Genomic DNA, 11,321 nt, shown 5'->3' on the forward strand with positions numbered 1-11,321 from the left:
CCACAGCCTAGTGCATGTAGGATAGCTAGTGGAGGGCCACTAATGCTACACATGGGCACTTGAGGTCATTTGGTAGCTCCTCTAGTGTCCAAGGCTATACCAAGTGCCCCTCAATCAACACCAATGCCAACCCCTACTTCTCTGCCGGCCTCAGCAAACACCCCCTCCATGTACACCATTACATATGCTATTAGCACCTCGTGCACTTGCTTTGTCGCCTACCACTGCCTCTTGCTCGGGTGTCTTCTATAATCACTTCCACCACCTTCCCATTCCACCCTTGGATCTTTACATAGTTGCTATGGATCAACCCTTGTTGCTTTGTTGCCTTGTAGAGGATCTAGTGCCAAATGCCAATACAACATTAAGGTGCTTAGCCTCTTCTCTAGATTGGAGAGGCTTAGTGTTGTGAGATACATGCAGATGAGCTTCTTCCCTTGGTGATGAGTGTGGCGATGATAATGATGATGATTATGATAAGAGCATGTGCTTTGAGTATAGAAAGTATCTTTCATTCCATCAGCAAAGGATCCTAATGTATATGGTAGGTCTCCATAGATCTAGAGTGCCTTGCAAAAAAAAAAAAAGATAGTAGCCATTGTAGCAGGGGATTTCTCCTTGCCCTTGCATGACCACCACAACAAGATCAATGCTAGCATCGTTGAGGGATAAGGCTGACAAAGCCATGGACAATGCAATTGAGAGAGAGAGAGAGAGAGAGAGAGAGAGAGAGAGAGAGAGAGAGAGAGAGAGAGAGAGAGAGAGAGAGAGAGAGAGAGAGAGAGAGAGAGAGAGAGAGAGAGAGAGAGAGAGAGAGAGAGAGAGAGAGAGAGAGAGAGAGAGAGAGAGAGAGAGAGAGAGAGAGAGAGAGAGAGAGAGAGAGAGGACCAATCACATTTTTTATTTCTTGCTCTATTTTAAAAAAATCAAATTTGGGTATAAGCACGAATAGGTGTACTTGATACTTATGGCTCAGATATCACTAGCAAGCTAGTATTTTCCTCTTTAAAGTCATGGGAACCTTTGTCTAAAAGGTGAAGCATCTTCAAACTAAATATTTAAATTAATATAATTGAACATGGACAATTGATGACCCATAATGTTCTTTAAATGAGTTATAGTGCTCTCTGTCCATCTCTCTCTCTCTCTCAGTTACATAGCTCAGTGCTCTTTCTTTCTCTCTCTAAGAATCCATCACTTATTGTTTCTCATGCATACCTCCTCAGTGTGTGTGTCTTCCCACGTATTTGCTCACTCACTCACTCACTCTCTCACACACACACACACACACACACACACACACACACTCTCTCTCTCTCTCTCTCTCTCTCTCTCTCTCTCTCTCTCTCTCTCTCTCTCTCTCTCTCTCTCTCTCTCTCTCTCTCTCTCTCTCTCTCCTCCCACTTCCATCTTTGTAGGATTTCTTGTCTCTATCTCGCCCTCTCTCTAATAGACACACAAATTGCATTTGAAACCTTGTGTTGTGTATTTATGAATTGGGACAAATTATTTTGCCATTCTACTTTGCCTCGCAAAGACCTATAGGATGGAAGACATCCATGTCAAGGAAGCACCTAAAGTGGATTGTAAAAATGAAGTGCTTGATAACTATCTTGAAGAGATGCCTAAATTGGATGGTAAAAGTGAAGTGCTTTGAACAAAGAATGGTCATGTCAAGGATGCTATTGAATTGGATGGGTAGAATGAAGTGCCTCAAATAGAGGAGAGTTATGTCCAGAAAGTAGTGGAATTGGATGGGAAGAATGAAGTGCCTAAAACAAAGGAGAGTCATGTGCAAGAAATTCCCACAATGGATGGGAGAAATGAAGTGCATAGAATAGAGGATACTCATGTGGATGACAATGGGTATATCAGGCTATAGAATAGCATGGTTCATTGACCCTGAGAGGACCCATCATGCCCTTTTTTTGTTGAGACCCGTCCAACCATTATCTTCTTGGATACTAATGGTCTACTACTTACAGAAATCAACTAGAGGTATGGTTATCCGATTCCACACTTCTGGCATGATCTAAAAATTGTAAATATGGGTGCGGGCTTGTTTGTTGGTTACAAGCAAGATGCTTTGGCATTCCTAGATTGGTTCTTGTCATGATTTGATGTGTTTGTGTTGTGGACCTACTACCTAGAGAAAAAGGCAATCAATTTGTTAACGAATTGCTTTCCATCAAAGTTTCAAAGTGTTGTTTGCACAAGAGAGCTTTGTGAAAGAGAATCCCTTTCAAAGACTAGGGGGAAAGCTAGTATTTTATGAGAAGTTGCATATTCGGCAATGAATACTACCCTTGTGGATGACAATGAATATAAAACATTGTGGAACCCCCCATGCATAGCTTGTATAGTCAAGAAGCTCTATGCTTAGAACTATAGAGATAATGCAATATCTTGCATATATTGTTTGTAATTGGCTCAGCCAATTAGCTTGGTATGAATGATCACTTGAACTTTGCAATAACCTCACCTTAGTGAGAAACACAAATTCTGAGAGTATTGCTATCAAGGACATGTGGCTATTCGAATACTTTAGATAGGAATCGTAGACTCTAAAAATTTCAAAGCTATGTTGTAAATTATCATGTACTCAATATTATACAATGATCATATTTTGATTTCTTTGAGCTATAATGTCTCTAGGAACTTTGATGTTTTCAAAGGTTCTCAAGCTTCAATGTTTGATGATCATGACCATAGTTGCATTCCAACATGTATGATTCAGATTTCATACATTACCATACCTAGATTCCATAGGATTATGAATAGGGGCAATCACATCTGACCATATTTGGGGTGAAAAAAAAATCTCCATCCAAATTGCCAAGATAGGCAAGTACTTGCACATTGTGGATTGAATTAGTCTTTTTTTAGTGTTTGTTATCTGTCATCTACCTGAAGCCTTTATGGCAATGGACATGGGAATTTATATGTTTGTCACTTGTAGCTGCAAATCCAAACTCTTGGGTCTTTAGTCTTAAATTCACACCATTGAAATGTGAATCTTCTATTTTGGGAAACAAGTGATTGATTGTTGACACTCTTGCCAATTTTTGTGCAAGACTTCACATGGTTGAACAAGGAGTTCTAATTTTTACTCAGTTAACTACCACTCTCCAAGTAGCTACCTCTATGTTGCTGGTAGCCACCACTATATGCTAGTACCTACCACTGAGTAGCTACCAATTACACATCGGTGGGTGCCACTGTCATACTAGTAGGTACCACTTTCCTACTAGTAGCTACCCATTTCATCCTAGTAGCTATCAATATCCTACTACTTAGTAAGTAGCTTTGTCCTATTGGTAGCTATCATTGCATGCTAGTAGCTACCTCTCTGTTGTGAGTAGCTACCATCGTATACTAGTAGCTACCACTAACACATTGATGGGTGCCAATGTCATACTGATAGGTACTACTTTCCTACTAGTAAATACAAGTTTCTTCTTGGTATAGCTATCAATGTCCCCCAAGAGCTTCCATTGCTTAGCACCATCAATTAGAGAGAGGACTTAAGAAATATCAATAGATTATCTATCACTATTTGTCCTATTGGTAGCTATCAGTGCAAGTTGGTAGCTACCTCTACACTGGTAGATGCCTTCTTCTAGTTAATAAAACTAGAGTTTTCCTAATAACTATAAACCTAAATCGTGTCCTCGTATTGGGACCTCAAAGCTACCAATATCCAACCTTTTCTCCCAATGTTATTAAACCCAAATTCTAAAATTCTATTCCTATGCATAAATTCACAAAAAATGTGATATTATGTTCTGTATAGAAGCATCATAGATAAACACCTCTAGCAAACAAGCTTATATAGCATTTATTCACAATGATAACATGGATATTCATGAGCAATGGAGAAACCAACATTGATTAGATAGAGCAATCCTATATATCAAATAGAGTGCTATTGTAAGTAGCCTTGTATACTTTTGGGGATGGTAGGAATTTTTTATCACATCCTATCTTTTGCATTGGAAACTTGATAGCTCTCACAAGGTGGAATTGTAACATAAATTTAGGCTTTGATCATAAGAGCTTGAATTCATAGGGATTTCCTTGTGCTTACTAGTACCGAACCCCTCTAACCCCATGCTTATTGGTACCAAACCCCCCTCTGACAACCAATGACTCTACACTACAAATATTCCCCCATGCATCTTCAAGCAGCAAAGCATCAATCCTCATCTTTCCCTTTGTGCATTTCAAGATGTAGAAATCCACAAGCTCTTCATTGTCATGTGGAGCTATTACTGTGAAACTATCACCAACAGAAGTGCATTGGTCAAAGCATCATGAAGTCCTTCATATGTTGGATCTTCTGTCTCATCATTAACATCTACACTGTCTAAAGATTCAAGAGTAACATATTCCCATGAGAAAACATGTGTTTTTAAAGAACACATTTTCCAAAGGCCTTGCATGCAAGCATTGCAAAAGCATAAAAGTTGCCTACAACTTAGAGCCTTTCCATTTTTCAAGGAGCTAGAGACACAAGGTAATCCATGTGCATTCGACACAAGTTTAATATCCAAATTCATACTTCTATCCACATTGCCTTAACCTCCCAAATCACTCGAGTAACTAGTTGTTCTTTAGAAGGATATCTAGCTGTAGCCCCTTTAGACATGGTTCGTTTTAAAAATGGCACCACATCAATTGCACATCACAACTTCACAAATTCTAGCTTTAACTCTTGAGTGAGATGTATCTTGATAATAGCACTTGCACCATCACATTCACCTTTCCATGACCTGAACCATAAAAATGGTGTCCTGTTTATACTTGGAAATGTGCCATATCAAGCAACAAAGTAGAAAGGCTTCTTTGCTTTGAATTGTGATGTTGCACCATCTGACCACACCCAATGTTCCTTGAATGACATCCTAGCTCTTTCAACCATCCAAAATGGATCATAAAACAATGTTGAACAAAAAGAATATCATGGGTTTCATCATCAAATATATAGAAATGATAGTACTTTTGGACACTACCTCCAATATGCACATATGTTACATGGACAAAGATTGTAACTTGGCTAGAAAACCAATGCATTGATTGCACCTCATTATGTCCTTCGAATGTGAAGTTTTCTGCAAAATCCACTACATACACAACCACGTCTTCAGGGAATTGAAGCAAACACTCTTTAAATTGCTATGTTTACCATCTGTAAACAAAATTATGCTTTATAAACTCCCCCAAATGATCCGTAAATAGTACCAAAAGTTCCCTACATTGCATTTCCTTCATTAACAAAACTTTTCTTTTATTTTTCTTCTTGGTATCTATACAGCCAATGTGAATATCCTCAAATATCTTCATTGTCATGCGTGTACTATATGATTCCTCTATTGAGCAAATAGGCAAATTTTATGAAGGTCCACACGTCCTCCAATCACCAATCAAACACTTCCATGGAAAAAAAACTAGAACCACTAACCCTTGGGGTATAAAATAGATTCCCAAAGCCGTGTAATGCTAGAGAAAAATTAGTATGAGAGTTGAATTCTCATTTTGACCACAAATATCACATTGACAATTGCACTCTTTTCCATGTATACCATAGGAAACTTGTCTATTATGATTTTACAGCATCCCTTAGAAATGACATTTGTACATGCATGATGCAATAGCAAGTGTATCGATTTTGATGCTTGCTTACAAAGTAAGGCTTCAACCTCCCGAAGGCCCTTTGTTGGATTTGCACCTCTAGATGACTCTATTTGAAGGTAGGAAAAAAGTCTACTGCATTAAATACATATAATTAGTAAAGTTGATAAAAACATTTCAACATATTACTCATTGAAAACAAAATACTAGCTTTCCTAGGTAGTAAACTGGTAGCAACCTAGAAGTAGCACAATGGTATCAAGCTAATAACAAAATGTTAGCTCTCTTAGGTGGTAGACTAGTAGCAGTATAGAACTGGTAGACTAGAAGTGGTAGACTGGTATCAAATTGGTGACCAAATGGTAGCTCCCAATCTACAATCAAGCAGCACATTAGTAGTAGACTGGTAGCAACTAAGAGTAGCAGAATGATAGCATACTAAAAGTAGTAGACTAGTATCAATCAAGAAAAAAAATTGCCTACATTAAATACAAATAATTTGTAAAAGTGTCAAAAATTTCCTAACATATTGATTACTGGAAAACAAGCAATGCTATCTTGAGTGGTAGACTAGTACCAGCCTGGAAGTAGCAGAGTGGTATCTGTTAGAAGAGCAAAACACATGACAAAATAATGAAAGACACAAGATCAATAAAAGAGACAATGTGCAAGATGTAACCAAGAATAAGAATCAACTATGACAACAGTACAATGATTGACGACTAGCTCACACACTCCACAAGCTCCCTCTCTCCACACCAAGAACATGCAAGTACATGAATGGGATAATGGACTACGGCCACACTCCCTCCTTTTATAGACAAAAAAAAGCAGTTGTTCTATCACAAAATAGACTGGCTAATTACCAAATAAATAATAAAAAAGAGTGACCATAAATAAGTCCATGGATGCCCATGAACCTATGATATGATCGCTTCTAACACCCACTCTCAGAGCACAGGTGAACATGAAATGAACAAGAACACCCAAGATGCACCATGGATATTCCAATAGCATGCACTCCATTGGGTGCACCTTAGTAAGAAAGCACCATGAAGAAGAATTCCAAATGCCATAATCCCTCTCCTAAAAGAAAAGTAGTTGAGTTAGCCACATGTACCTCCTATAGTCACACAAGCTCCGTGGATAGCTCACTAGTGATACCAAGATTCATCTACTAGAGTATATGCATGCCCTTTGGGTTCCCTTACGCGAGACTACACGAACACATCATGTTACTCATCCTAGCATGAAATTGGTGTTGTACACACCAATCCAAGATTTGGATTGTCAGATGATGTAAACTTAACGACACACATCAAGTCCACCAATAATGAAAGAGCATCAGTATGCCCTCTCTTCACCATCACACTTGCCCCTTTTGGCTAGGAACATATGAGGGTGTGCAACATCACTAGAGTCAAGAATAATTGTCCACTCGAGCCATCAATAGGCCTCGAGTGAACCAAGATGATGTAGACATGCATGAGAACTCATGCTCCACCAAGCACGACCAAGGTATCCACCACTTGAAGCAACATGTCTTTTGTATCTTCTTTCTTTGCAGATGTAACACTACGCCACACCATTCTATCTCTTCACCTTCATATGCATGAACACCACTTTGATGCATTATGATGCATGCAGAGACTTCTCGAATGTTGGTTAGAGCAATCCAACACCCTATCTAAAAAGCACTGGTGAGCACCACAGCACACCACCAAAGCTCCGCAAAATATGTCAAAAGAATGAATCTCTCGATCACAAGGGTATTGACACAATTATAATGAAGTGGAACGAGAATTGAAAAGTACTTACACATTGAATACAAAAGGCGATATTCATATGAACCAGTGCAACAGGGATCTTCACACATAACACAAGCACACAAGCACATCATGTCAACAAGTTCTAGATGAACTGTATAAACTACATACAATTGGAAATACAAAAGCGAAACACATGCTAGCTGCTAGTACCGCAATCGAAATTCATCAATGATACACATGGTTAAAACACATGAAACACAAAGTCAAAGCAACATGTGGGTCAAAAGGCAATGTAGGATTAGCATGCTATGTTCCAACCTAGTAGAGCAACGTGAAAACTAATCATGAGGACAAAGCATGATATTAGGACACATGGACATAGGTCAACACGAGTCACAAGCTATTGCATAGATGACAAACACAAAGAACACTACCATTAATAGTAGCGTAGTCACATCATGTATAAATGAGACATAAAAAAAAGGCAATAGTGTAGATCTAATTACAAACGTGGATTCAGACAGATAAACAACAACAAGGCGTAGGCCAACAAGATCAAAATGCAAAGTTGAAACTATGAAGACAACTTTAGCTCACTGCAACATCAAAGCACAAAAATTTTGACATTAGCACAAGCATAACAAATGCAAGACACTACAGTAAGTGTGTGGACATATTAGCACACACATATGCCAATCAACAAACCACATTGATGATCAATCCCTAAAATAGCAAGTTTGCAAAGCATAACAAAATGTAAGCCTACATGGAAAGAAAATCACAAAGTGAGTTCCAATGCAAAAAAAAAAAGGATGAGTATATCTCAATCGGCAAACCGTAAACAGTTTATACCATGTTAGAAGAGAAAAACGTAGCGCGGAATAATGAAAGACACAATGCACGAGATGTAACCACGAATAGGAATCTACTATGACACAAGTACAATGGTTGAACGCTAGCTCATACACTTCACAAGCTCCGTCTCTCCACACCAAGAATCTATAAATACATAAATGGGATAATGTATTGTGGCCACACTCCCTCCTTTTATAGAAAAAATAAAGAGTTGTCCTACTACAAAATAGGTTGTCCAAATACCAAATAAAAAATAAAGAGAGTGCTTGTAAATAAGGTCATGGGTGGTGTGAACTTGTGAGGAACGCTTCTAATAGTATCAAATGATGATACTATTACAAGGTAATGAAATGTTACCTCTCTTAGGTAGCAAACCGATAGCAGAGTAGAACTAGCAAACTGGAAGTGGTAGATTGGTATCAAGTTGAAAACCATATGGTAGCTCCCAATCTACCAATCTGGTAACACAGTGGTAGTAGACTAGTAGCATAACAAAATGAGCATATTGGTAGCATACCAAAACTAACATATCGGTATTAAGTTAATAATAAAATGGTAGCTCATAATATCAATCTAGTGGGACACTAGTAGTAGCCTAAGAGCAACTCACTGGTAGCATAGTAGGACTAAAAGGCTAGTGTCAAGTCAAGAACAAAATGGTAGCTCCCAAGCTACCAACCTCGTAACACATTGGTAGCACACTAGTATAATGTTGAAAATAAAATGGTAGCTCCAACCTACTGATTTGATAGCATGCTAGTAGTACCATGGTAGCACCTACTTGCCAAAAAGTAGCACCTCGATAGTACACTAAAAGGAGTTGAAAGTGGAATGGTACCTTCCATCCTATAATCTTGTAGGCTAGTAGATATCAAATTGGTAGCTCTCAAACATGAATCTCTCAGACCTTGAGCATGGTAGCAATGTGATAGCTAACAATCGGTCAATGTGCTAACAAGATAGTAGATTACAATTTGTAATTGCCCAAACCTTTCATTGGTTGGTAGTATGTTAGCTTCAAATGAATACATGTAGTGGTGGGTGCTATTAGAATCGTACCTTTATGTCACTAACAGGTTACTAGCTATAGTTTGGTAGTAGAGTGGAAGCTAATAGCAGATTGCTAGCTAGCAGCGCTCTGGTAGAACTAAGTGTTAGATGGCAATGGACTAGTAGTTGAATTGGTGTAGTAGAATTCTTGCAGTATGCTAGTAGCTAACAGTTTTGTGTCAACGGGAGAAAGAAGATAAGTGTCACTCAATGTGCACCCATAGGCAATTGAAGAACGATCAAACCAAACACAGAACCAATGCCAAGCTAGTAGATAGCAAATTGGTAGCTCTTAGACAATAATCTCTTAGGCCTTGAGCATGGTAGCAATGTGGAAGCCAATAATCGATCAACGTGCTCATAGGATGGTAGATTACAATTTGTAATTTCCCAAACCTTTCATTGATTGGTAGTATGTTAGCTTCCAATGTGTACAAGCAGCAAGTGGTATTAGAATGGTACCCCTTAAGTCACTAACAAGGTACTAGCTATAGTTTGATAGTAGAGTAGGAGCTCATAGCAGACTATTAGCTAACAATGCTCTGGTAGAACTAAGTGTTAGTAGGTGGCAATGGATTGGTAGTTGAATTAGTACAGTAGGAATTTCGCAATATGCTAGCAGCTAACAACTTGGTGTTAGTGGGAGAAAAATGACAAGAATGTGTGATAGACAATGCAATTGTAGGTCGAACTCAATGTGCAAAAACAAGCAATTGAAGACCGATCAAACCAATCATAGAACCAATGCTAGAATGAAGAAAACATTTCTCAAGAAGATACATTGGGTGTCATGTATACACATTTCTCCCAATATGCTTTCGATAAACATCATTTTTGTTGGGTGAGACATGTGCATTGTTTGTCCAAAAGGATACCACTATGTATTTGACTTCCTTTCTAATTACACTTCTTATGCATGGCTATCACTCACACAAATGCACTGGTAGCATTGTCTCCTTGTGTTGAAATAACCAAGATCTAGATACATAGATGTTTCTTCGATATATACTAAGAAGTCATGATGCAACTACTATATTTGGTTTCCTCATCTAGTTTGCAAAATTCAATAGCATCATGATACTTGCCTATTTCAAGGACAACTCTTTCAAGCTTTTTTGTTTCTTCATTGCCTAGAGCATGTTGTGCAATCTACTCATTAAAAGACTTTGCTCAACACTAGAAACCTCAGGTCAATCACATTGAATTTCTAGGCCTCTCAACTCTCAATGTTCAAGAAACCTTCGGAGGATCTCCACCTTCTCCAACTTGCAAAGACCCTCTATGCAAATTGTGAAACACTTCAACATCTTAGAAAAAAAATTGCATCATTTAGTGTCACTTAGCCTAACTTGTGTAATCACAACATTCCTAGCCTTGACCTTTGCATGATATTCTTGCTTCCTCTTTGCTTCACACTCCTGGTGACCATCTTATGCTTCAGACACTTCATTTTTGCTTCCTCAACATGACTGTCCATTGTTGCTTTCAACAATCCAATAGTGCACAATTTAATCAACTTGAATAACATGTCCAAGCCGTAGCCAAGCTCTTTTTAGGCCTCAAGAACGCATGGAAAACTTGTAGCTCCAAACACAACTTATTGTGTACAAAATACATGGCAAATAAACAAATAAAATGCTGCCATGAATGAGATACCGTGAATCACAATGTATCCATTACAAACTAGTGAAGGTGCCAAAAGTTTGAGAATTTTCATTCATTGAATAAATATAAGCAGTTTTACAATGCCAAATTGGCTCAAGGCAATGAAAAGAAGACTATTATAGTTATGGTGTTAACAAAAAACAATCATGTCTATGGATGCGTTTGGACTCTAGTAGTTGTACCACCTTTCCTCCCAATTTTGCTTGACATCTTTGGCTTCACAAGCACCTCTGTTGTAATATGTTTATGATCCTTTGATGTTGCACGTGTGCTTTCAATATCTGGACCTACAATTTTGTCATCCAAGTTTTTGGTGCCATCTCCTACATGAATCGCCTATAATGATTAGAA

Source organism: Lygodium microphyllum, chromosome 4 (assembly GCF_053477565.2).
Source record: "Lygodium microphyllum isolate KBCC chromosome 4, Lygodium_microphyllum_v1.1.10, whole genome shotgun sequence".
Classification (NCBI taxonomy): Eukaryota; Viridiplantae; Streptophyta; class Polypodiopsida; order Schizaeales; family Lygodiaceae; genus Lygodium; species Lygodium microphyllum.